General features: G+C 43.6%; 1 protein-coding gene across 1 annotated transcript in view; it reads left to right on the top strand.

Annotated features, from left to right (window-relative positions):
- Positions 1-27589, top strand: part of LOC141144988 (cytidine monophosphate-N-acetylneuraminic acid hydroxylase-like) — a 328965-nt gene that overhangs the window by 98970 nt on the left and 202406 nt on the right. The window lies entirely within an intron of this gene.

The raw sequence follows: 27589 nt of genomic DNA, 5'->3' as shown, positions 1-27589 counted from the left end.
TCAACATGGGATGCTGTGTGTACATTAATGAGGAAAAAAAATGAACTTAAATGATTTTAGCAAATGGCCGCAATATAACAAAGAGTGAAAAATTTAAGGGGGTCTGAATACTTTCCGTCCCCACTGTAATATATATATATATATATATCTATATATATATATATATAGATATATATATATAAATATATATATATCTATATATATATATGCATATAGACACATTTTTAGACATGCTTAGTGCAGCTCGGGGGGAGGCCTGAACAACTTCCTAGTTTCTCTATGCCCCTGGTTTACCTTGTATTACTTGTATTCTGTGTCTGACTACCCATGTACCGACCACAGCTTTATCTAATGTTTTTGCTTGCTTACCACCTATCCTGATTCTCTTCTGTCTCCTGACATCTGTACTCTGCACACACAAGTGGTCTCCGCATTGTCAGTCGGGCATACCTGGGGGCCGCAACCTGGTTCCAGTTGGCTGCAAGTCCATCCCCACCATCAGGGGCCCTGGTGAAGAAGCAGTCTGGGGCTTACACTCCACACCCTGGGAAAACCCTGAGTTGATTCTCTACAAGGGATCACTACCGTAGAAACCTGACAGTTTACTCAGGCCACAAGCTTCTCAGACACACTGCACCCCCTACATGAACATCTTCAGTGTTTGGGGAAGAGAGTTGACGTCCAGCAGGCCTATCAAGCATGGATCATGCAATGTTTAGAGGAACTTTCCTCTCATTTGGACCAGTTGCAAGTTGCAGGAGCTTCTTCTCCTTCCATTCCTACTCCTGCTCCAGTTACTGCTGCTTCAGCTCCCTTTGTTCCTTCTGTGTTAGACAGTTCCTCAAAACTCCAGCTGCCTCCCAAAGGCTTGTCAGGACTTCATCATTCAGTGCTCAATTCATTTCAAACTAGCTGCCCATCATTTCCCTACTGATCACTCTAAGGTGGCAAATGTCATATCACTTCTTGCCAGTGATGCTTTGGCCTGGGCCTCACCACTATGGGAGTGTCAAGATGCTACAATTTCCAATCATACCACCCTTTTGGAAGCCTTCTGTAAGACCTGAGCCAGGAAGGGCCCCATATGCTGCTGGAACACTTCTTCGGCTTCATCAACGAAGCATCACTGTTGGCCAATACGTGGTTCATTTTAGCACCTTGGCCTTGAAACTGGCATGGAATAATGAGGCCCTTACTGCAACATTTTGGCAGGGCTTAGTGGATCATATTAAGGATGAACTAGCTGGCAGGCCCCAGTAGAAGTCTGATGACGAAACGCGCATAGGGTGGGCTTACGGATGTCTTGCAGCACCTCTAGCAAAGCGATTTTGATATCTTTTTCATGCTCGTTTTTATCATTGAAAATGTGAGTACCACAGTGCTATTAAAGCGGTTGTATAGTCTTTTTTTTTACTTTTACCTACAGGTAAGCCTATAATAAGGCTTACCTGTAGGTAAAAAAAATATCTCCTAAACCTTTATGGTTTAGGAGATATTCCCCTTGCTATGTGCCGCTGACTGCAGCGGCGCATGCGCACAGGGGATTCTCGGCTGAAGCCCGGCAGCTGCCGGACCTTGCCGAGTAAGAAATCTCCCGCGCGCATGCGCGGGAGTGATGACATCGCGGCTCCAGCCACTCACAGCGCTGGAACCGCGATACCCGGAAGACACGCCGAGGCAACATGACAGCTCCCTCGGCGTGGACCAGGTAAGATACTGACGCCTCGTTCTAAGGTAAGTATTTCATAATGAGCTAGTATGCGGTGCATACTAGCTCATTATGCCTTTTGCTTTACAGGGTTAAAAAAAAAAAAAAAATTTTGCGTGTATACAACCGCTTTAAGCTTTAATAAAAGTTCCTATACAGTTTTACGCTATGGGTATCCCTCCTTTCTTTTATATGTAATACATCAAAACAACACGGAAAGTAAAGTTTGGAGACATCTATGATTGCTACACAGTGGCAGATACTGTGACTGCCTGCACCCCTGCAGGGGAAAGAAAATCCAGTGAGTGCAAGCAGCATCAGAGCATGCAGATAAGGCACTAATTAAAAAGCCAGCACCTGGATAAGAAGTCTTCCCACAGAAATCTGTTTCTCAGAACATCCTAATATACTCCAAAAATAATTTTTTTTTTTTTCATTAATCGAACTTTTCCTATCCAAGATTACTGTTAAAAAATACATCAGTCACCTTTTATATTGGATATTTAGTATGATTTTGTTTGATCTAGCACCAGTCACTTTATGGAATTCATAGCACTGGACATTTTGTATGATTCTGTATGATTTAGCAGCAGTCACTTTATGACATTTATAGCACTGGTTTAGCACAAATGCACTTTGTGGAAATAATTGAAGTATTTTATGTTGATATTTCACTTTTATTACAATGTGATTATTAGTAACACTCACGTTATTTTGGTACATATAGGTTTTTTTTTTTTGGTTTTTTTTTCGCTCATAAATATAATTTTTAAGAATAATACTCTAGATCTATAGGAGTTATGTACACCAGGTAATATATAGAGGAATTGTCCACTAATAGGAAAAAAAATTTTCTAACCCCACAAGGGCAGTGCCATAGCTACTCCTGCTTTTTACCAAATTAAAAACACATCAGTCACCTTTTATATTGGACATTTAGTATGATTTTGTATGATCTAGCACCAGTCACTTTATGGAATTCATAGCACTGGACATTTTGTATGATTCTGTATGATTTAGCAGCAGTCACTTTATGACATTTATAGCACTGGTTTAGCACAAGTGCACTTTGTGGAAATAATTTCATGTTGATATTTCACTTTTATTACAATGTGATTATTAGTAACCGAGTACCAGTCACAGATTCCAGATCTAAAACACTCACGTTATTTTGGTACATATAGGTTTTTGGGTTTTTTTTTCACTCATAAATATAATTTTTAAGAATAATACTCTAGATCTATAGGAGTTATGTACACCAGGTAATATATAGTGGAATTGTCCACTAATAGGGAAAACATTTTTCTAACCCCACAAGGGCAGCGCCATAACTACTCCTGCGTTTTACCAAATTCTAATACACTCCACTTAGGTGGTATTGTATCTGTAGAGGCAGCAGCTCCATATCCTAACTACACTCAACCACTGCGCGGATTTACCCCATATATCTAGCTGGCAGAACTATACTCCCCCACCCTAGATGACTTTATTGCCCTTAGCATCCAAATAAATGTCCATATCCAGGAGCATGATCTGGAGAGGACTGGTCCACTCTGCTCCCCAGTAAATCATTTAAGACCTGTATTCCAGAAAGCTTTTGAACAACCCACTTTCGGCTTTTATTCTGGCATCAGAGGAAACCATGCAATTAGGGAAAACATGCTTTATGCCTCAAGAGCGATCTCTTGTCACCTGAAGATTGGCCTATGCCTTTACTGTGCGGCCAATGGTCACATATCAGAGTCCTGTCCAGTCTGTCTAGGAAAACTCTTGAGTCTAGGTCGCACTGAGGGAGGTGATCTATACCTGAATTCTGCCACCTTTCCTTGATTTGTCATACCTGTCTCTAATCCTTGGACCCTTAACTCATATCCAGAATCTGCATTTGTGGACTCTGGGCAGCCGGGAATTTCATTGAGTAGTCCCTGGTCGCTGAATTGGGCATTCCTCTCATTCTTTTAGCAATGGCTCTCTCGGTATCTGCAGTTGATGGCTCTACCTTGTTCTTCGGACCCCTGAACTACATCTGTAATTATGCATGTCATTGTCTACATCATGAGGAAATCTCCTCCTGATCATTCCTAAGTCTTCCAGTCCCATTATTCTTGGTCTTCCATGGTTGCAAAAACATTTGCCCTATCTAGATTGTAATTCTGATCAGGTGTTGTCTTGGAGGTCGCAATGGCATTAGAATTGTCTCCCCAAGGTGTTTCCACCTTTCTGTACTCATGACTGAGGTCACCACCTCTCTGATGCTCCCAAGACATTATTGGGCCTTTCAAGATGTTTTTTGTAAAAAAGCTGTTGACTATTGGTTTCCTCATTGTCCCTACGATTGCCTCATTGATCTTGAACCTCGGACTATTCCACCTCAGGGTCGAGTCTACTTTCTCTCCATTCCAGAGACTCAAGACATGTCTCAGTACATTAAGGAAAATCTACAAAAAAGGATTCATCCAAAAGTCAAATTCTCCCACTGGAGCTACCTTCTTCTGTGTGTAGAAAAAGGATGGTATGCTCCAATCCTGCATTGATTATAGAGGCTTCGATGCCGTCACCATTAAGAATAGGTACCTGCTACAATTGATCTCTGAACTTTTTGTGATAGGCTTTGGGATTCTCGAATCTTTACCAAGTTATACCTCCGTGGAGTTAAAAATTTGAGTAGGATCTGATAGGGTGGCAAGTGGAAGACATCTTTCAACAGAGATGGGCATTATGAGTATCTTGTGATGCCTTTTGGCTTGTGTAATCCCCCAGCCGTTTTTCAGAACTTTCTTTGTTAATGAGATTTTCTCTGATCTTTTGTACATTTGTGTCATTGTGTATCTGGATAGAATACATATTTTCTCTCTAGATCTGACCACCAATCGTCAGCATATGTATCTGCTTCTTCTGTATCTTCGGGACCACCGCCTCTACGCAAAGCTGGAGAAATGTCTTTGCGCGAACCCAGGTCCCTTTCCTTGGTTACAAAGTCAGGACAAAGGGCTGCTTTTGGACCCAGGCAAACTTCAGGCCATCACCATCTGGTCTCAGCCCTCCCATCTGAAAGTAATGCAGCGTTTTTTGGGGTTCACCAATTTCTATCGCCAGTTTATTCCTAGCAACCCTGGTGGCCAGAATCACTTGACCCAGAAGGGTGTTGATGCCAGAACCTGGCCTCCTGAAGCAGTCAAGGCTTTCCACAAACTCAAAACAGCCTCTATTCTCATACATTCTAACATTCTCCAGCCTTTCTTCTTGGAGGTTGATGCTTCATCCTTGGGTGTGGGGGCCATTCGTCTCCAAGTGCATACTGGCAAGCTCTGCCCATGTGCCTTCTTCTCTAAAAAGTTTTCAGATGCCGAAAGGAATTGCATCATCGGGGATCGGGAACTTTAGGGAACAAACAAGGATGATGGTCTCTTTTTTGCCAGGTTTAACTTTGACATTACCTTTCAACCTGGTTCCAAAAATGGCTGTGCTGACACCATGTCCAGATCATTTGACGTTGCTGTCTCTGAGTGCCATGTTAAGCTAGAACCCATTATTCCTGCCAATCATATTCCCACTCGGTGCTTGCCCTTTGCTCCAGGCTTTTTAAATGGGCACATGACTCCAAACCCTTTGAACATCCTGGTGTACAACGTACCTATGCTTTCCTGCAGCATCAGTACTAGTGGCCTTCCGTTCATAAGGATGTTAAAGATTATGTTAGGTTAGGTTTGCTCTGTTTGTGTGCAGTCTAATGCCGCGTACACACGGTCGGACTTTCCGGCATACTTGGTCCGGCGGACCAGAGTGTGCCGGACAATCCGCCCGTGTGTGGGCGGCGGCGGACTTTTCCGGCGGACTTCTTCCCAAAAGCCCGCCGGACCTAGATTTTAAACATGTTTTAAATCTTTCCGTCGGACTCAGTTTCGGGCGGAAAGTCCGCTCGTGTGTGTGCTGGTCCGACGGAAAGCCCGCTCGTGTGTAGGCTGGTCCGACAGACCAAATACGACACGAGGGGATGGTATTGCATCTCGCGCTCGCTGCAATAGGAAAAACAAATCTTCCTATTGCGGCGAGCGCGGGGCATACCAGGCCCTTAGGTCTGGTATGGATTATAAAGGGGAACCCCGCTATGCCGAAAAAACGGCGTGGGGTCCCCCTAAAATCCATACCAGACCCCGATCCGAGCACGCAGCCTGGCCGGTCAGGAAAGGGGGTGGGGACGAGCGAGCGCCCCCCCCCCCCTCCTGAACCGTACCAGGCCGCATGCCCTCAACATGGGGGGTGGGTGCTTTGGGGGAGGGGGGCGCCCTGCGCCCCCCCCCCAAGCACCTTGTCCCCATGTTGATGAGGACAAGGGCCTCTTCCCGACAACCCTGGCCGTTGGTTGTCGGGGTCTGCGGGCGGGGGCTTATCGGAATCTGGGAGCCCCCTTTAATAAGGGGGCCCCCAGATCCCGGCCCCCCACCCTATGTAAATGAGTATGGGGTACATGGTACCCCTACCCATGTACCTAGGAAAAAAGTGTAAGTAATAAAACACACTACACAGGTTTTTAAAATATTTTATTAAACAGCTCCGGGGGGGGGATCTTCCTCCGGCTTCGGGGGTCTTCTTCCGGCTTCGGGGGTCCCTCCGCTTCATCTTCTCCCGGCGTCCGGTTGGTTCTTCTCCGCTCTCCGGCCTCTTCTCCCGGTGTCGCAGGTCTTCGGCCGGCCCCTCCGCTCTCTTCATGTAGCTCTATTGCGAGCGGAGGTCCGGACTTCTGGGCTTCTTGGCTTCTTGGCTTCTTGGCTTCTCTTCTCTTCCCCCAGATGTTGACACGACGCTCTCTCCGGCTGGACTGGTCTCTGAGGGCTGCGTTGTGACTTATATAGGCGGAGACCCCGCCCCCATATGATGTCACAGTCCTTGGGCATGCTGGGACTGTGACGTTTTAGGGGGCGTGGTCGACCTGCGACACCGGGAGAAGAGGCCGGAGAGCGGAGAAGAACCAACCGGACGCCGGGAGAAGATGAAGCGGAGGGACCCCCGAAGCCGGAAGAAGACCCCCGAAGCCGGAGGAAGATCCCCCCCCCGGAGCTGTTTAATAAAATATTTTAAAAACCTGTGTAGTGTGTTTTATTACTTACACTTTTTTCCTAGGTACATGGGTAGGGGTACCATGTACCCCATACTCATTTACATAGGGTGGGGGGCCGGGATCTGGGGGCCCCCTTATTAAAGGGGGCTCCCAGATTCCGATAAGCCCCCGCCCGCAGACCCCGACAACCAACGGCCAGGGTTGTCGGGAAGAGGCCCTTGTCCTCATCAACATGGGGACAAGGTGCTTTGGGGGGGGGGGCGCAGGGCGCCCCCCTCCCCCAAAGCACCCACCCCCCATGTTGAGGGCATGCGGCCTGGTACGGTTCAGGAGGGGGGGGGCGCTCGCTCGTCCCCACCCCCTTTCCTGACCGGCCAGGCTGCGTGCTCGGATCGGGGTCTGGTATGGATTTTAGGGGGACCCCACGCCGTTTTTTCGGCGTAGCGGGGTTCCCCTTTATAATCCATACCAGACCTAAGGGCCTGGTATGCCCCGCGACGGGGCTCGCAAGGTGTCAATCTAGCCGATAAAAGCGGCAAGATTGACATCCTTTTCTAGTCCCGTCGCACCTTAGTCACGTTCAAAATGAACGGACTTGTCCGTGTGTGGGCAAGTCCGTTCATTCTGAAAGTCCGCCGGAACTCCGGCGAAAGTCCGTCGGAAAGACGGGCGGACTTAGCCCGCCGGAAAATCCCGGCGTGTGTGGGCAAGTCCGTTCGTTTTAAAGTCCGGCGCACCTGGCGGACAAAGACCGTCGGAAAGTGTGCCGGACCAAGTAGGATAGAAAGTCCGCTCGTGTGTACGCGGCATAAGTCTTCTATGTCTGCTCCAGCATGTTTCCTCTTACCTTTACCTATTCCAGATGAACCTTGGTGTTGCATCTCTATGGACTTTATCTCTGAACTACCTAGGCTTCATCGTTATCTGGGTGGTTGTGGCCAAGTTTTCTAAAATGTGTCACTTAACTCCACTTCCAGGATTACCTTCAGCTGCCACTCTGGCTTCCATCTTTAGAAAGGAAATCTTATATCGTCATGTTATGCCTTTGGTAAGTCTCCCTTTTCCACAGTGTATGGTCATCATCCTTTGGTATAATTTCCCATTCTGATCTCTCAGTCAGCAGATGCAGAGACTCAACTGTCCTTCTGGGCCAATGTTTCCAAGAACTTTCATTTGGCAGCTTCCAGGTACAAAGTAGCTGCAGATTGTCATCGCTGTGTGAAATTTCTTCCTGGTGACAAGGTTTGGCTATCTACTAAGAATATTCACCTCAGAGTACCCTCAAAGAAAGTTATCGCAAGTAATAATTAGTGTTCATTTTAATATTTTCATTGACTAAATTAAAACTATTTTAGTCGACTAAAATATGACTAAAACTAAAACAATTCAGATGACTAAAATACTACTAAAACTAAAATGCCATTTATGACAAAAACTAAATCGAAACTTGATGTTAAAATTAACACTGCACTGCCACATAAGAATAAGTAGGGGATATCTACTAAGCTGCTGAAAGAGAAAAAAAAAATAAGAAAAAGGTTGGTAATATATTCAGGTAATACGGTATGTGCAATGACATTACAGCCAATAGAGTTTACAATTTTTGGGTTTTTTTATATTTTAAAAGTGCACTTCTGTTTGTCAAAAACCAATATTTTTGTTTGTTTATGAAACTTGGTTTATACATTAGAAACATATATAGCACAATGGCTAAATCTGTGTCTGTAGTGCATGTTCAAACCTTAATACCATAGATAATAACATATTAATATAAAAGTATATAATGAGTTTGGAAATTCTACAGAAATGCTTAAATAATGCATTACAATTAAACTAAACCAATTTGATTTTAGTCTACTAAAATGTAGGAGATTTTACTCGACTAAATTACGACTAAAACTAAAACAATGCAGATGACTAAAATATGACTAAAACTAAAATGGCATTTTATTCAAAAGACTATACTATTGTGGCACCCAAGCCGAGTCACAGCACCCAAGCTGAGTCACAGACATGGAGCCATGACCCAGCCCCGCCCCCTCTCACTCCTGATTGGCTGACTGATTTTGATTGACAGTAGTGGGAGCCAATTGTGCTGCGCTGCACTGCTGTCTCAGCCAATGAGGGGAGTCCCGTGCAGCTCAGACACCCTACAACATCGTTGGATAAAGATGGGAGCACGTAAGTATTAGGGGGGCTGGAAGGGGCTGCTGCACACAGAAGGTTTTTTTATCTTATTGCATAGAATGTGTCAGGCCACTCAGAGGCTGGGTGACAGATGCACACCGTTGGGATCAGGAGTGCACCGCAAGGTAGTGGACCCTACGGCTGACTGCTGCGGATTGAACCCTGGGAGGTTCAGGAAGCAGGTCTACTGGATCACTGACACAGATCCCACTGGAGCTAGAGCATAGATTCCCCATGGCGCGGAGTCTAAGAGCCAGCAGGTGTTCACCAGAGCCTTTAATGGTAAGGATGGACTGCGCTGCAGTCTGGCTCCAGGTCGCGGCCCCCAGGGTCTCACAACTCACACTCACGGTAGACTACAGGAGAAGAGGAAGGAGGCAGCAGGCTGGAACAACAAGGAAAGTAAGGGACAAGCCAAGGTCAGGGCCACAAGCAGACAAGGACAACAGAGTACACGCCAAGGTTCAGGGCCACAGGCAAACAGGGATGGTCGGGAACACGCCAAAGGTCAGGGTCATGAGCATACAGGAATAGTTAAGAACAGGCCAAAGTCGGTAACAGGAATCAGATGTAGGAAACACAGCAAGTACACACAGAGGCTAACACACAATGGTTGATCAGCACTGCTGGCTTGCAGTGCACAGGTTAATATAGGGTTCCCTGATAGGGCCTGGGGTGGGGCCATGCTTAGAGGAGAGGTTATAAAAGCAGTCAGGTGAGGGTCAGCTGGTCTCTAGAGATGAACACATGGAGACAGGTATGCTGATCGACAAACTCTATTGCATAACCATGACAGAATGCATTAGGATAAAAAAAAACCTTCTGCCTTTACAATCCCTTTAAAATCCTTTGAGGAGGTAAGTGTAAATTTAGAAGGCCAGTGGATGTAGAATATTTTGCTAAAGCATTTGATACCTTACCTCACAAACGTTCAATTTACAAAATAAGACCTATTGGTGTGAAAGCATAAAGTCACACCAATTATGTCCTAAGAGGAGAAGCCATGTGCTTTATCTGGCTTTCTTGTGACTTCCTACTTTCCTGCAGAGTTTGTGGAGCATGGTTGGGCTTCTATTGGTCAGAAAATAGGCCACCCCCCCTTCAGTCCATCATGAATGTTGCTGCGAGATTCATCCACCTTACCAACCATTTAGTGTCTGTTACACCTCTCTGTTAAATGCTGTGCAAACTGTTGGCAATATATAAATCCTGTATAACAATGATAATAATACCCTAGAGTTCCAGAAGTGAGGGATTTTTCTACAGGGCTGGAGTGGCGACATCTCCCTACAAGATCTATTGATGTTGAAAAAATTGTATGTATGTGGATAGGAAGCTGATCACATGAATGGGAGAAGCGATAAATGTCTCATTTGCTAAAGGTTGTAAAGTGGTGTGCCCAGGAGCTCTGCCTTGAGGCCAATACTGTTAACTTGTCTCTTAATGATATTAAGGTTGGATTTAAGAGCTTAGTTTCAGTTCGCTGATATACACAAAGCATACCAAGATATAAAATAAGAACACACAGGCTTCTTGTATTTAGACACTTCTTGCTCATCCCAAAGAACAGCTTTAACTTTACATAGGTGAATCCATATCTACAGGACCCCTTTAAAGTTTCATAAGAGAAAGTTTATGGCATTTTCAAAAATTATTTGAAAACGTAATCATAGATTTCTGCCATTGAACTTTTATAAACAAACATTCAGGAATTTGAGAGTTAAATTTGAAAGTTGAATATAATTACGTACGTAACATTGTCTTTATCGGTCAGTAAGTCTTATGCCTCGTACACACGATCGGACACGATCGGACATTCTGACAACAAAATCCATGTTTTTTTTTTCCGAAGCATGTTGGCTCAAACTTGTCTTGCATACACACGGTCACACAAAGTTGGTTGGAAATTCCGAACGTCAAGAATGCGGTGACATACAACACGTACAACGGCACTAGAAAGAAGAAGTTCACTACCAAGATGGATCTATGAATTACGTACTTTATCGCCACTAGGACATAACATAGAATTTGACCTTAATTGTTTTATTTCTAATTTTTAATATATGTTGCTTATTTTTAACTGTGGTCACCTTTGCCCTTCTGGTGAAAGATGCTTCATATGTTCTATTGTCATCAGGCATCTCTTGTTTGTACGGTACGGATCTGATATTAGTTGGATTAGTTTTTCTAGTCAGTGTTTTATACATTTGAATCATTTTTATAGCTCTCCCCTGTGTGTCATCATTTTAGATGTCCACTAGATGTCACTAGTGGAGCTGTGAGTGTTACTAGTTTATCTGGTCATCGCTTCCCTTAGGATAATTTCCCACTAGATGTCACCAGTGAGGCTGGAAGTGTGTTGATAGACATTTTTTCCCTGTTATTCATGTATACATAAGGTTTACTCACTAGATGTCATCAGTGAACTATATATTATACAGGATAGAGTTTATCTTCTCTGTATCTACCATTAGATGGCGTCTGAGACTTGTCCCTTCAATTCCTATTAGATGGTACTTGTGTCCATTCACCACCAGCTGGAGCATGCCAATTAGGTTTATTAATGGATCTGTAGTTTTATCTTTTTTTGTTTTAAATTCCCTGATGGAGTAGTGCTGGAGTCTGCTACCAATATTTTATGATATTCTTAATATTTTTATGCCATTTTTTATGCTCTTTGAAGATGTTCTCCACTGTTTATTATGTACATGTATTGTAATTGGCTCAATTATCTGCTGCTGTTATGACAGCAGCCGCTACTACTTATACTGGCCACCCGACACCTGACTCCTTGACCCTTTGATAAAGTCATGTGTGGTGTGACGCAACGCGTCAGAGAGGAGCCAGGTGCCGCTGCTTCCGGGGAACGGCCGAACCCGGAAGCCCTTGCTTTTACTGTGGAATGCATTGATTTTTATGTAAGTTGCTACTTTTTTTTAAATAAACATCTGAATGTACTACACTATGGAGCCATCTCTTCTCTTTCCATTATCCATCTGAGGACATCTATTGAGTGCGGGAGAGTGTTTACTGTGGCTGGTGTACGTGTGTCCCCTGGGGGCTGTGACAACTATTGGAAGCTGATCCCCGTTATACAGTTTCACCACTTGTTGGTACATGCTCGATTCGGCCCATTGGGGGCCGAAACTACAGGTGAGAGGCTGGGGGAAACTGTTGCCGCACTCCAGAACAAGATCGGATCAACACACTGAATATTAGACACTGGCTGTTACAGTGTTTGCCCACTGCACTTGACGTTTGCATCACCCGTAGAAGATTTTACCGTGTTGATATCGGCAGTCGCACTTTATGCTTCTTTGAACTGCACTTTTCGTTTGGACATTCATTTTATTACATATGTGGTATCAGTACACACATTTTTTGCACATCTTCATCTATGTGTAACATTGCACTTGCACTTTTATATCACTCTGAATAGATTTTTTCGTGCTGTTATCAGGAGTTGCATTGTATGTTTTATTTTATTTTTTTTGAACTGCATTTTTTCTATTTAATATTCGGATATTTATTTCATGGTAATATGCGTTATTAGTTTACACAACTCTTGCAATATCTTTATTTTTTTTATTATTACCCGTATTTGTATGCACATTGCACCTTTAATATTGAGTTCACTTTATTGCTCTTTTGCACTTTATCACTGTCAGTGTTTTATACTTGACCATTGCACTTAATATTGATTATTCTTTTTGCATTCTATTGCATTTATGTATTATTTATCTTTGGATCAGTAGTTTTTGCACTGAAGGTGGGGCAGCGCCACATATATTTATTCTAATTTTTTTTTAGTTATGTGAGTACACTTTTATATGTAGGCGGGGCTCCCTGTGTTATTAGCGAGTGTGGTTTTTTTGCGCACTAGTTGTATCTTTTGTTGTTGTCAATACCAAGTGCGCCACCCTGGGCTCCTTCCGCTACTCTCATGTTAGTAGAAGTTTGGTGACAGACGATTCACGCTTTTCAGCCTCCTGCTTTTCCGATCGTTACTGCTCTTCAGTCTGTGCTTGTGGGTTTGTATTTATATTACGTATTTGATTTGCAATGCGTTCTTGTCCGCTCATTTCTGATTTTCAGCTACGGCCTTTCTGTTTTTTAGTGCTTTCTGTTAGTTCGTTCTGACCAGCCGACAGTTTTGAAGCCATGAGGACCCTCACCCCAGACCAGAGGGTTTATAACTACCATCTGGCCAGAGCCAGAAGAGTGGTGGAGAACGCTTTCGGGATAATGGCCAGCCGGTTCCGCCTATTCCTTACGCCAATCAACATGGCGGAATATAAACTTAACCACATAATCCTTGCATGCTGCATTCTCCATTTAACTATTTAAGGAGGAATTCAATGAACTATGTGGTCTCAGTTGGGCCTGAGGCCGGACTTCAACAAGAAACCCTGGCGGCGCTTGAAGCTGGCCTTCCTGGCATGCTCCCCAAAGCGCCCGCGAAGTAAGACAGAAGTATGTCGAGTACTTTGCGGGTAGGGGGCCATTGATATGCCAGAAACTGTTTAAGAAACATTTTATCAACAATTTTTTAACTTAAACTGAAAGAATATAATGATGAGCAAAGAACTGGGATTTTAAAGATGCAGTAGATAACACTCAAATTGTATAAAAAATAACATTTTATTTAGAAAAATTAATAAAAGCATATCGATTTAAAAAAAGTTTTCATCCAATATTACAGAACAGTTTCAAGTAGTGCAACTGAAGGATTTGTTTCTCAACATGTTTCACCACATGCCGTGGCTTCCTCAGGAGAGTAATATTTATCAGGCACTAAAAGTAATAATATACAAAAAATTACACAATAAGCAAACAATTTAGAACAAACAATAAATCAAAATACAAATATGGAATAATAACACACATCTAATCTGCCAATGCAACACCCAAGCCAAGGAAATGTATTTACCTGTATATAGATGTATCAAAAATTTGAATCAAAGAAATGGATAAAAACTTGATGTTTAAACCAAATGAGTCAGAAGGTGGGCCACCCTGATGGATCATCTGATGACCATAGAGGGTAAGTAAGAGAAAAATTTCTCACGTTTTTACGTAATTACCTGGTGGAGAGAGGACCTAAAATAGAGATAGAAGGACAAGTAAACAATTTTTGTTGGGGGAAAAAAAACAAAAAAGTCAACAAATAGGAGGTGTATAAACAGGAATTTTACCTGTATGGATGCACAAATTTACTAGATTGATCAGTATCACCCCCAAAGCAGTCCAATAAGGGAAACAAAAACCTGGGGGGGGGGGGAGGATTCAAGTCAATCAAAAATGTGGGCCAAAAGTGGCCACTAAATAGATATCCTAGAATTGGTTAAGATGACGATTAAATACCTAGACAGAGTTGTGTGTAGAGATAATAACGTCCTCCTTCTCTCAGGCTGGCCCTCAATCTAAACAACCACCAGAGTGCTTAAATACCCTCCCCCTCTCCAATTTGGCACCAAAAAAAGACGCCAAAGAATAGGGGAGGGGCGGACGCTGTGAAGGCGTCTACCAATAGGTAGTTGCACCGGAAGTGACCTATAAGAGTGACCCAGAGAGAAAATTCTATTGCCTAGATCAATATCATCAGTGGTGCAGAGCGCACTGGAAGTGACATCAAGCGGCGCACCGGAAGTTATGATACGCATCAATTCCAGGAACTGTAAGCAACAAAGTAAACATCAATGGAAACCACATAAAGCACAATAAAAATTTAAATTATTATATAAACAACCGGACTGGATGGAAAAGCAACTACAGCCAGTTATGTGGACAAAGCCAGAATAATGGCTGAGAGGAGAAGCAATGGCGCCAACTGGTGGAAACGATAGATACCACCAGGATTGGCGCCCTGGGCGTCCGTATGGTCACCTAATCCTGTGGGGGCATCCTTGGCAAAATCTTGAAATCGACATCTTTTTTTGGCGTAAAATTGGAGAGGGGGAGGGTATTTAAGCACTCTGGTGGTTGTTTAGATTGAGGGCCAGCCTGAGAGGAGGACGTTATAATCTCTACACACAACTCTGTCTAGGTATTTAATCGTCATCTTAACCAACTCTAGGATATCTATTTAGTGGCCACTTTTGGCCCACATTTTTGATTGACTTGAATCCTTCCCCCCCCCCCCCAGGTTTTTGTTTCCCTTCTGGGACTTTGGGGGTGATACTGATCAATGTAGTAAATTTGTCCATCCATACAGGTAAAATTCCTGTTTATACACCTCCTATTTGTTTACTTGTTGTTTTTTTTTTTTCCCCAACAAAAACTGTTTACTTGTCCTTCCATCTCTATTTTAAGTCCTCTCTCCACCAGTTAATTATGTAAAAACGTGACACATTTTTCTCTGTAAACATCCTTTTTTTGGTTAAACAGGCATGTTTCAAAGCATAACATACACAACTCAGGAACTTACAGAGTTCAACTTTGATAAAGTGAAGGCAATATCAAACATTAGTATGTCCAAACTGTGTTGATATTGCCTTCATCAGATAAGGTGATGTCACCACTGTTAAAGCCAAATTTTGAAGATGCACACATATTGGGATTCAAACTGGGGATTTCCCTCCTGATCCCATGCCTAATGTCAACATGCGCTAGCTCCCATCATGGGTGATCAATGGATGTGTTTTGGGGGTGCAACCCCTTCCTCTTACCTTATTGAGTTGGGAGGAAGGGGTGCACCCACAAAACATGTACATTGATATCCCGTGATGGCAGATAGCACATGTTGACACACTATGTGCATCTTAAAAATTTGGCTTTTAAAGTACTTTTAAATTCTGCCTAAAACATCAGTGATGTTCTTCATTTTTTTTTAACATCATTGATGTTTTCCTTTATATTTTCTAAATCACGATTGCACCCCATTCTCTCCCTGATGAGGATCTGGGCACTTTTACTGGTGAAATTAGATTCTTCTTCCACAACATCCACATCACCTAAAAGAAAAAAACACACCATGTAGTAGAAATATGCAGGCATAGATCTCTTACCTGAAGCTGTGGTCTCAGACACTCACCTGTTGTGGTGACAATTTTGTAAATAAAAATAGTATTAAAAACCACCCCTAATATGAATCTACTCATGTAGAGTGTAGCATATAGTTGGATCTGTACGATTCATCAATATGATGGGCTCCCCCCCAAGTAACAAAAATTTAATGGACAAAAAAAGCAGAAGGGACCAGAATGGCCCCAGGATTGCCAACAAAGGGAGAAGCTGCAACGTAATGAGATCAAACCCGAAAAAAGAACAACTTTATTGAAAAATTGCATAAAAACAAAGGTAAGGGATCCCACATATGCCGAACTAATCCACACAGGTGGGATCCGTTCCTCCACAATATCAAGTGTATCAACGTTGATATAAAAATAGACACTGGTGGGTCGCCCCCCCCCCCGGAGTCCCTGAGCAGTATGAGCTGATAAACACTGTAGATCCGATGGTAGACAACACAGGTTAATGTCCACTGAAAATAGCGCAAGCAACTTGAGAGGTATTAGCGGATGTAACCTGATGATGAGTGTGCCCGTGCCTGGGCTTACATGGATGTATATCCCCACTGTGCATGATTAAATCGTACAGACATACTGAGTGTGGCTGCTAATTATCTAGTGGAATCAAACACAGTCCAAGTCCTGTCAATACAGATATAAAGTTTAAGCACAGGTGCCTGATATATCTGCCATTGTGATTTTTAGTAAAGAGCAGTGTCCAACAATATTCACCAAATTGATATATACTGACCCAAACTGTGACTGAAAAAATTGTTGTATATATTTGCCCTGACCAGGGCTTCAATGAGTTCATGTAAACATAGTCATCAGCTCAAAATGGGATGTATAGAATATCAAAGCTTATTGGAGCGGTAGTTGAGTCACAGGAACCGTTGCACCAGCGCACATCTATGGTCCATACACGTATGTATAAAGTAAGCATAGTCACTTAAATCACCTGGATTTCAGAGATTCAATGTGCAGAGTCCCATACTCATGACTGGCTACCGGGATAAGCGTATGGTCACTGCTGCAGTGCATCCACGCTAAACAGCGCTATTCAGCCAGAAGGTCTAAGCGGAAGGGGTAAGGTGTGTATAGGTACATTAAGGGATCGGTTCAGTCCGTGAAATGTTCTTACCCCTCCTTCAGCTTTATGTTGTGACCGACCGGTTCCCTCTGTACGTCCAGAATATGTGAGTTCGGGACAGGCTTGCATTCAAGTTCGCGCCTTGCTTCCGACAGGAAAGTCAGCTGTGTGTGCAATAACTTCCAGGTAAGATGTGCTGATGGCTCTGTGAATGAATGGCCAATAGAGGGCACTGGTTCAAGCAACCGTGACGGCACTGCTATCAGGAATGTCCACACAAGGGAAAGCAATTCTAATAGTAATATGAGTTTGCTCCGGGACGAAAGAGGGGGGGGCCCGGCATCTATGGCATCAAATTGTCGACGCGTTTCGTGCTGCAAAACGAGCACTTCATCTGGACAATGTTCTTAGTTAATTACCATCTTTATATAGGGCTAACCCCCCAATCAAAAAAATCCATCGCACCTAAAAATCTTTACCGCCATCTTGTGGTGTCAACATGAAATTACAATTGAAAAGTCCAAAGAATACACAGGCATAAACAACCCAATGTAATACTAATGTGATATAAACATTGCAAAAATAAATAGAAGTCCCACTAATTACTCAATAGTGAGAGAAATCTAATAATTTCAGAAGGAAGATAGGAGTCAAATTGTAGAATGACAGGAAGACTAGGAGTATCTCCACCATAAATGTTACTTATCCCTAAGGTAAGGGAAAGGAAAAGGAAAAGGAGGGGAAGGGGGGAAAGGGGGAGAGGAAGGGGGAGGGGGGGAATGGGTGAAAGGAAGGGGAGGGAGAGGGAAGGGTTGGACATATTGGATAATATTGGATATATTGAGGTACCCACCATAATGTCTGTACCCTATGACTGAGAATTGGAGGGTCAGGGCTCCAGAAATATTTTGAGACTGAGCTCTGCATTCAAGCCCTTAGGCTGGAGTGTCTGAAGTCTATATATCCATGTTTTTTCTTTCTTCAGTAAAACCATATCGAAGTCACCTCTACGGTCAGAAAGATTAAGTGCATAGAAGCCCTTAACGCTGAGACCAGTTGTCTTGCCCTGATGAACCTGCAGGAAATGTTGGGCTATCGGCGTCTCTTCCTTGAGGCAAATGCTTTTTAAATGTTCCGTGAATCTAATTCGCAGCTGGCGCTTTGTCTTGCCCACGTATTATTTATGACAAGGGCATTCTAGGATGTAAAGAACCCTAGATGTACTACAATTAATAAATGAATTAATTGTATATACATGGCTTGAATTCGAGTCACGGAACGTTTTGGTGCGATCAACAAACTTGCATGTAGTGCAGTGGCCACATGGAAACATTCCGTTCACTCTGGACATATCTGTAAGCCAATTCTGGTTAATTGGGTGTCTAAATTCTGATTCCACTAGCTCATCCTTTACATTCCTTGCTCTTTTAGCTACCATCAGGGGTGTTTCCCCGACGATCTCCTTCAGCTTATCTGATCTAGTAAGGATGTGCCAGTGTTCAGAAAGTATAGAACGCACCTGTTGCCACTGTACTTCAAAGGGAGTAATAAACCAAACTGGCTCATTTTTTGGAGACCTATCTTTGTTCTGAGGTGTGAGCAAGTCAACCCTTGTTCTACGTCCTGCCAACATTCTAGCCCTCCTAAGCGTGCGGTGTGAATACCTGCGTTGGCAGAAGCGCTGGTAAAGCGACTCAGATTCACGCCAATAATCTTCATCATTGGAGCAGTTTCTCCGGATTCGGAGAAACTGTCCCACAGGGATACCCTGTATAAGGGTTCAGGGATGATGGCTATCTGCCCACAGCAGGGTGTTGGCAGCCGTGTCTTTGCGAAATGTAGTGGTGACCAATTGGCCTTCAACCACCTTTATACAAAGATCAAGAAATGAAATTTCGCTGGGGTCAGCTACAAAGGTCAGCCTTATATTCCGTGTGTTGTTGCCCAGTTTGTCCATAAACTCTAAAAGCTCAAGGCGAGTGCCTGTCCACACAATGAGCACATCGTCGATATACTGCAGCCACACATAGGCGTGGCTATGGTATAGCGATGAAGCCTAGACTGTCTCCTCCTCCCACCATCTGAGGTGGAGACAAGCGTACACGGGTGCCCATGTTGCCTCCATAGAGGTCCAACAGAGTTGTTGGTAGTAGTGTTCAACAAATTTTAAAAAGTTTTTCTTAAGAGCCATATCCAAGAGCTCCAGGATAAACTCATTTTGCGCACCCATATGGGGGAATCTCTGATCGAGGAAATGGTATACTGCCAGGGTCCCCCACTCATGTGGGATAGATGTGTAAAGGGACTCCATGTCTATCCCAACGAGAAGTGCCCCCTGGGGGATGCGCAAATTGAGAATTTTATTCAACACATCTCCGGTATCCTGAACATATGAGGGCAATAGTTCCACCAGTCCCTTGATCAGGCCATCAATGTATTTACCCACTCTCTCCAAAGGACCTCTTATTGCTGAGACAATGGGCCTCCCCGGGGGATTTTCCAAGTTCTTGTGTATTTTAGGTATTATGTAAAATACAGGGGTGTTGAAATCTTCCATCTTCAAGAAATCATATTCCCTTTTGGAAATGAGTGAGGCTTCAAACTCCCAAAGCAGGCAATCATTAATTAGTACCACCAAGGGACCAAATGGATTGTGGTCAAGTTTTTTATATGTGTATAATAATAATAATAATAATAATAATATGTGGACTGGTCAGACAATAAACGGTGCACTTCTGCCTCATACATGTCAATGGGGAGCAATACCACATTGCCCCCTTTATCATTAGGTTTGATGATGATCTCTTTAGATGTACGAAGTTCCCTTAGGGCTTGGCGTTCATGGGGTGATAGATTACCGGCATCATTGATATGACAATTGATTTTGGCCAGATCTTCCTGGATTGGTGACAATTTTGCCCATTTCATAAACCTCTCCCTCCTCATCCTCTGCTTGTGGTGTGGGGATTTCCCCTTCTTTTGGAGGTGGGGGGTTCCTGGTGTCCTCAGATGTCCTGAGTCTTTTCTCCCCTATGTTAATAAAAAATAGGTATACTTAGCACACAGATATTGGAGGGCAGAAATAGGAATATGAAACATTGCTTGGAAGTGTCGTACAAATGTCTGTTTTGGCAGAGTTCCAAGCTAAAGAACATTTTATTTCCTTTCTAAAGCTGGAATACTTCCCTTTTTTGTTAAAAGTATCACACATGTAGACATCCCTAGTATCCACTGAAGCACCTGTGTGGGACACCCTAAAAAGCTTGTTCTGTGTCCCACACTAGTCCTCCTGCGTCCAGATGTGTAAACAGCTGCTGAGTGTCCTCTCCTTACACTGAATCAAGTATACATTTCATTCTAGTTACAAACCCATCTAGACAACAAAATTATTTTAATACAAATAGGCATGAACAAATGTAGTTAACCTGTATCTGCCAAAAACATCTTATAACGAACGATGTTTCCTATGACCGATTACTGTGCCCATGAACATGAAAGTTGCCATTTTAAAATGTACAACAGTAAAGAAAAGCACATGGAGCAGCAAGAACATTAAGAAGAAGAATAGGAACACAAGACAAAATACTTACTTTTTTGGAGCACTCTCTTGATTCTTCTGTATTGATCCTGCTCCCTCAATTTCAGGTCTGACCAGCGTTTCCTCAGTTGATCCTTGGATCGCCGTACCCCAAAATTCCTGTGCAGACTCTTCACAGCTTTAGGCATGATCTTGGCCTTTTTCACATTTGGGTTTGGGTAAGGACCATACTTCCTGTCATAGTCGGCCCTCTTCAAGATGTCCACCATCTCCACCATCTCTACAAAGGACATATTTGAGGCCTTCAATCTCCTCCGGGATCGGGACGTTCGTGGCTTCGGCCTTTCGTCGTTGCTGCTCTCCTCTAAATGCACCTGTTGTCTCTCAGCCATGTGCTCTCCCACTGCGCCAAAACAGAAAGGGCGGGAATATACTAGAAAGAACATCAGGGGTGGGCGGAGTTTCATGCATGCGCATTGTATATAAAGTGTAAGGCGCGTGCTTCATACGTATGATCTGCGAGCGGAGGACGAAGTAGCGGAAGCGACGATCGTTGTAACAAAGGTACAATTTTACGTTGGTGCATCAGTGGCCTATACTGCTTATAGATTGAGGCCTATATTGGGTCAAGATTAGGAGAGTTTCGCCTGACATTAGGGTTTGTCTTGTGTTGTGTCTTGCAGAGAAGATGGATCTATTCAATGATGAGGACTTTATTCCCATATTCATTGATATGTACAGGGAGCTGCCCTGTCTGTGGCAGGTAAACTACCCCTTTTATAACAATAAACCAAAGAGTAAGTCATGGATCAATTGCTGGAATTTGTGAAGCTGGTGATCCCCACTGCAGACATACCCTATTTGACCCTAATTGGTGGCATGAGGAGCACTTATCTTAGGGAGCGCAAGAAGGTCCAGGATTCCCAGAGATCAAGAGTTGCAGCAGTTGACATTTATGTACCCAGGCTGTGGTACTATGACAGACTGCATTTTCTGGCAGGCCAGCACTCTCCAATCTTCCTTCAAGGCTTCCTTCCCCCCCAGCTGAGGCTTACGACGACAAACCTGGGCCTTCCAGGCAGCAACATGTGAAGGAGCCCAGCTTGAGTCAGGTATAGCATTCTTCAAAATATTTCTGTTTGTCAAATTAATGATGTAAAATATATGTTAGTTTTGATAACTAAGTTCTGTTTTCACAAAGTGTGTTACATATCAATAGACAGTAGTGGCCACAAATGATTGGGACAAGAATGAAAAATGCTGGGGTCAGAATGATAGTCTTTTCTAGTTATTAACATTCAATTTGCAACAGTCATGAGCTGAAAATTGTGTGTGATTGATGAACCAAAAACTAAAACTATGTCCCTTTTTCATACACAGAAAAGCCTCAGCCAGGCCATGGAAAGTGGCAGCCAGTAGGTGGCGGGGGTAAGTGGCAGCCAGGAGGTGGCCGGGCCCAGTAGCCTGCCCAAATCCCAGGTCCCTCCCCTCCACCTTCCACAAAAAAAGTGCCAAGAAGAGGAGTAACCTGAAGGAGGTAGCAATTGGCCTATTTCTGAAGGCTACTGCAGCCCTCAGAAACCCCCCCAGTCTTCAAAAGTACTATGCCTACATGATAGCCTGCAAAATGCTGGAAATGGAGGAGGCTCTTATGTGAGGAAGTTATGTTACAAGCCCTAAATAAGGGGTTGAGGGGCGAACTCACAAGCCAAAGCCACGTTTGTGAGTTGAACCATGGTCCTCTTCCTCCTCCTCCAGGTCCTCCTCCTCCACCTCCTGCCACATCTCCAACACCAGAGCCACAGCCTGGAAGGAAGCGTCTAAGGAAGACAAGAGAGTGATGGCCTGGGTTCAGTTTGGTAAAAGACGCAGGCTGTGGTAAGACCACAGCCTGGGGATAGATATGTCATCTGCTGCTGTTCCTGATCTCTTGTAGTCCTGGACTGGATTGTGCTCACTATTATAAGGACTCCTCAGGCCACCAATTTTGACTGTAAAATAATTGATGTCAGCCCTGGGGTACAAAGGCTTTGCAAATTTCACCAGTTTCTCCAGCGTTGCCTTCCTTTTTATTTTGTTATGACCCAGAATAAATGGCTATTTCTTTTTCACAAATACTTGGCTATGTGTTTTACTTCAAAAAGGAAAGTTTGTTTGTGAGTAGGCAGGTACATTTCAAAAATACAATGTCAAATTAATAAGGGACACCAACACCAACCTCCTTGAGGTAAAAAAATACAAGATAATAATGGTGTTGTGGTAACTTGACACACAAAACGAGAAATAATATTATGGAGAGCACTAGAAACAAAATACAGATCTTGATAAAAAAAACACATTATTATGGAGATCTGACGAAAAACAAAATTAATATTATTCATGAGATCACGAGAAATAATAACTCTGTGTGAATATGAGCAGCAAAACAACTTCATTCTTTTAGCATTCTAAAGAAGAAGAGAATGCGCTGCATTAAACTATTCAAAAAATTGCAGCATGACGAATGTGCTATCTCCATTACGAACGGTAGTTTTACCAGACCGAGCGCTTCCGTCTCGTAATTTATTCTGAGCATGCATGGCACTTTGTGCATCGGAATTATGTACACACGATCAGAATTTACGCAAATGGATTTTGTTGTCGGAAAATTTGAGAACCAGATCTCAAATTTTGTGCAATGGAAATTCCGATGGAAACTGTCCGATGGACCCTACACACGGTCGGAATTTCCGACAAAAGGATCCCATCGAACATTTTCCGTCGGAAAATCCGACCATGTGTACGGGGCATTAGAGTCATATCTGTGTAGCACCTTCCTAATGCAAGATGCCAAGTAAATTTAGACATACAAAAAGAGCTGATATGAAATGGGTAGAGGTAGTGTCTCAGTCCCAAAGTAGTATGCACATAACAAAAAATATTTTGCCCACAGGACTTTTAAAGAGTCACAACTCAAACAAAATATATAAAAAATATGAAAAGTGTATTCACATAATTTAAAAACCACATACAATATAACAACTTGTTAATGAACATCAATGTATAAATAGTCTATCACATGAAAAAAACTTTTTGATAGGACCTACAAATGCCATAAAGATACCACCATCAATCTGGAGCAACTGTGCAACTAATCTTAACCTCTTTCGAGAGACAACGCCCGCTTCTTAAGGAGAGGCACAGGGGAGTATCTGGAGATAAAGAACATGAATGAATAAAGAGGGAAGAACAAAAAATATATATATATATATATATATATATATATATATATATATATATATATATGTATTGTATAAAAAGTATACTGTAATGTATTTGACTTACGGTTAAAGCAAGATGCTTGCCAACTCACGCCATGGTGGTCAGGGTGCAAAGTATATGAAAAAAATCTCATATATATATATATATATATATATATATATATATATATATATATATATAGCCATATATATATATATATAGCCATATATATGGCACCCCCAAAGGGGAAAAGGAAAATCAATACAACCTGCCAAGAGGTCCACTATTCTTCCCCCAGGGGCTGTGAAGGGGCAAGGAGATGTACAAGGAAACAAATGCAGAATTATAGATATTCCTCCCATCTACACATGGGTTTATGGTGCAACATCACATACAGTCACTATACAACTATAGTACTGGTTCTGGGCAGGCCCATCTTAACAGCATCATGGGCCCCTGGGCAAAGTAATGGGGCCCCTACAAGCCTGTTCCAATTTCTGCACCTACTCTCAAAAATTAAAGTATAATTTCTCGCTGTGCCCAACATTGCAGCCTCACTGTGCCTAACATCACAGCCTCACTGTGCCAAAACATTGCAGCCTCACTGTGCCAACATTGCAGCCTCACCATGCCCAACATTGCAGCCTCACCATGCCCAACATTGCAGCCTCACCGTGCCCAATATTGCAGCCTCACTGTGCCCCCATTGCAGCCTCACTGTGCCCCCATTGCCTCCCCCCTGTGCCCAACATTGCAGCCTCACCGTGCCCTCATTGCAGCCTCACTGTGCCCCTTGCAGCCTCACTGTGCCCCCATTGCAGCCTCACCGTGCACCCATTGCAGCCTCACTGTGCCCCTTGCAGCCTCACTGTGCCAACTTGCAGCCTCACTGTGCCCCCATTGCAGCCTCACTGTGCCCCTTGCAGCCTCACTGTGCCCCCATTGCAGCCTCACCGTGCCCCCAATGCAGCCTCACTGTGCCCCCAATGCAGCCTCACTGTGCCCCTTGCAGCCTCACTGTGCCCCTTGAAGCCTCACTGTGCCCCCATTGCAGCCTCACCGTGCCCCTATTACAGCCTCACTGTGCCCCTTGCAGCCTCACTGTACCCCCATTGCAGACTCACTGTGCCCCTTGCAGCCTCACTGTGCCCCCATTGCAGCCTCACTGTGCCCCTTGCAGCTTCACTGTGCCCCCATTGCAGATTCACTGTGCCCAACATTGCAGCCTTGCCAGGGCGGAGGAAGAGAGAGGAGGGCCAGATCATGACTGGAGGAAGAGGAGAACCATGAGATCACAGAGTGCGAATAGCATGGTTTTACAGCTTACACGAGATCGCCTCTGCTCTGCTCGCTGTCACACACAGCCCCGCCTCCTCTGGACCCCATGCCTGTGATAGGCATAACACATCCCAGCATTGGACCCGCAATTTGTCTATCACAGGCGCGGGGTCAGGAGGAGGTGGGCTTGTGTGTGACGGTGATCAGAGCGGAGGCAATTCCAATTGCTTTGCTCTAGATCCGACTGGCTCTGATGGGGTCCCATGTGCATCTGGGGCCTTTGGGCTGTGTGTAAGACGGCCCTGGTTCTGGGGTATTTTTGTTTCTTTGTACATAGACACATATATGTTTCACCTTATGGAGCACTATTGTTGATTGGTTTAGGTGTCGCTGATTGGGTGCGGTTGGGGCCTGTGATTGGGTGGGGGTGGGGGTAGGGTGGGGACCGACCCACCCAGAGATCTGGACTATTTACTCCAGACTCTGGGTTGGGTTCAGTACAATGTCTGCCATGTGAACTGATCTCTAGCCATTTTTGTCTGTCTCGCCTCCAAGGATAAGTTGTGTTGGATGAGACACATACACCTTATATATATATATTCCTCCATCTACACATAGATATATGGTGTAACATCACATATAGTCATTATATAACTATAATACTGGATTTGTTTCCTTGTACATAAACACATATATGTTTCACCTCATGTAGCATTATTATTGATTGTTTTAGGTGTGTGGTGTTTTTCTTCCTTTGCTGGATCCAACATCAATCGCCAGGGCTCTTGTTTGTGAGCATATCAATTGTTTGTCATCTCCCCACCCCTTCACAGCTCCGGGGGAAGAATAGTGGACTTCTTGGCAGGTTCTATTGATTTTCCTTTTCCCCTTTGGGGGTACCATATACATGGCTATATATGAGTTTTTTTCATGTACTTTGCAGCCTGACCACCATGGCGTAAGTTGGAGAGCATCTTGCAATTAACCGTAAGTCACATACATTTCAGTATACTTTTTATACAATACATATATATTTTATTTTAATTTTTTTCAAAATAATTTATTTATTAATTTTTTCCCTCTTTATTCATTCATGTTCTTTATCTCCAGATACCTGTGCCTCTCCTGAAGAAGTGAGAGTTGTCTCGAGAAATGCATCGAGATTAGTTGTACAGTTGCTCCAGATTGATGGTGGTATCTTTATGGCATTTGTAGGTCCTATCAAAAAGTTTTTTTCATATGATACACTATTTATGCATTGATGTTCATTAACAAGTTGTTATATTGTATGTGTTTTTTAAATGTATGTGAATACATTTTTCATATTTTGTTTGAGGTGTGACTTTTTAAAAGTCCTGTGGGCTAAATATTTTTTGTTGTGTGCTAAGTAAATTTAGTTTTTTTTCAAAAGAGCAGTGAAAATTTGGTCTGGTTTGTTCAGGGCTTCACAGGCTGGGGGATTCATTGCTTTGCCCTGCCTCTAGAAAACATTTCTGGAGCTTAGTGAGGGGGAATTCAAATAATCAGCCTAAATATGGATGAGGGCATAGCCAATCCCTGCAGAGGTGTGCCCAGATGGTGACTGGAAGGCTGATACATAGTCTGAAGCCCTGGAGAGAGGGCCTTTCCCCAGGAAGAGAGTCCCAAGCCTCAGGGGGCTATTGCCCCTGAGGCAGCCTGCAGACTGTGCTGCTGTTTTGTGAGGTCTCAGCGGTGGCAGAGCTGTTACCTGGAAGTGATCTGGAACTGACTAGAGCACTTCACCAAAGGGACCTGGTCTAGAGAAGGACTGTCTTACTCACTGGGTTGTGTCCAGAAGAGGATGAAAGGGGGCAGCTCTCCTGGGGACTTGTGAGTAATGAAACTGAATTGATCCTGGTAACTCTGTGCTTTTGATGTATAAGTGCCAGAGGTTTCTTGGACTGAGACTGCTCTCAGAGTCTCAGATACTGGCCATTCTCTATCCTCAGCAGTGTCTTGGACTGTGAGCTTAGAGAAGAATGTCCTCCTGTACTGTTTAGTGTTTCTGAGATCCCACTGGGTACTAATAACTGTGCAGTGGTGCAGGGTAACCAGATGACAAAGAGACTTGGCTTGTGGTTCCCAGCTGTGAGGCCTTAGACTGTCCAATATTCACAGTTGCTTAAGGAGAAGATTGTCCTCTCACAGCCAATTGCTAACAATTTGAGTATCCCATGCCATAAACCCTTTCCCGGTACAAGTTTTATCAGCAAAAAATAAAAAAAGACAACCCCTAGACTGTTTATTGGGGCCGGAGTGAATGGACAGTTGCTTGGGTGACTGGTGGCCTTTGTACTGTTGGGGGGAGAACCAGTTAACATCAGCAGCCTCTGCAGGGGTAGCGATACATCTGTATATAGTATCATTTATAGACAGAAACAATTGCTCACATTTGGTTTACAAATAAATTAACTCTTGATGGTTTTTAAGAATAAGTCCTGTGTGTCCACGAGCCAAC

This window comes from Aquarana catesbeiana, linkage group LG05, assembly GCF_042186555.1.
Source record: "Aquarana catesbeiana isolate 2022-GZ linkage group LG05, ASM4218655v1, whole genome shotgun sequence".
Taxonomy (NCBI): Eukaryota; Metazoa; Chordata; class Amphibia; order Anura; family Ranidae; genus Aquarana; species Aquarana catesbeiana.
Note: the sequence above shows the minus strand (reverse complement) of the source record. Positions and strands in the feature narration are given on the sequence as shown.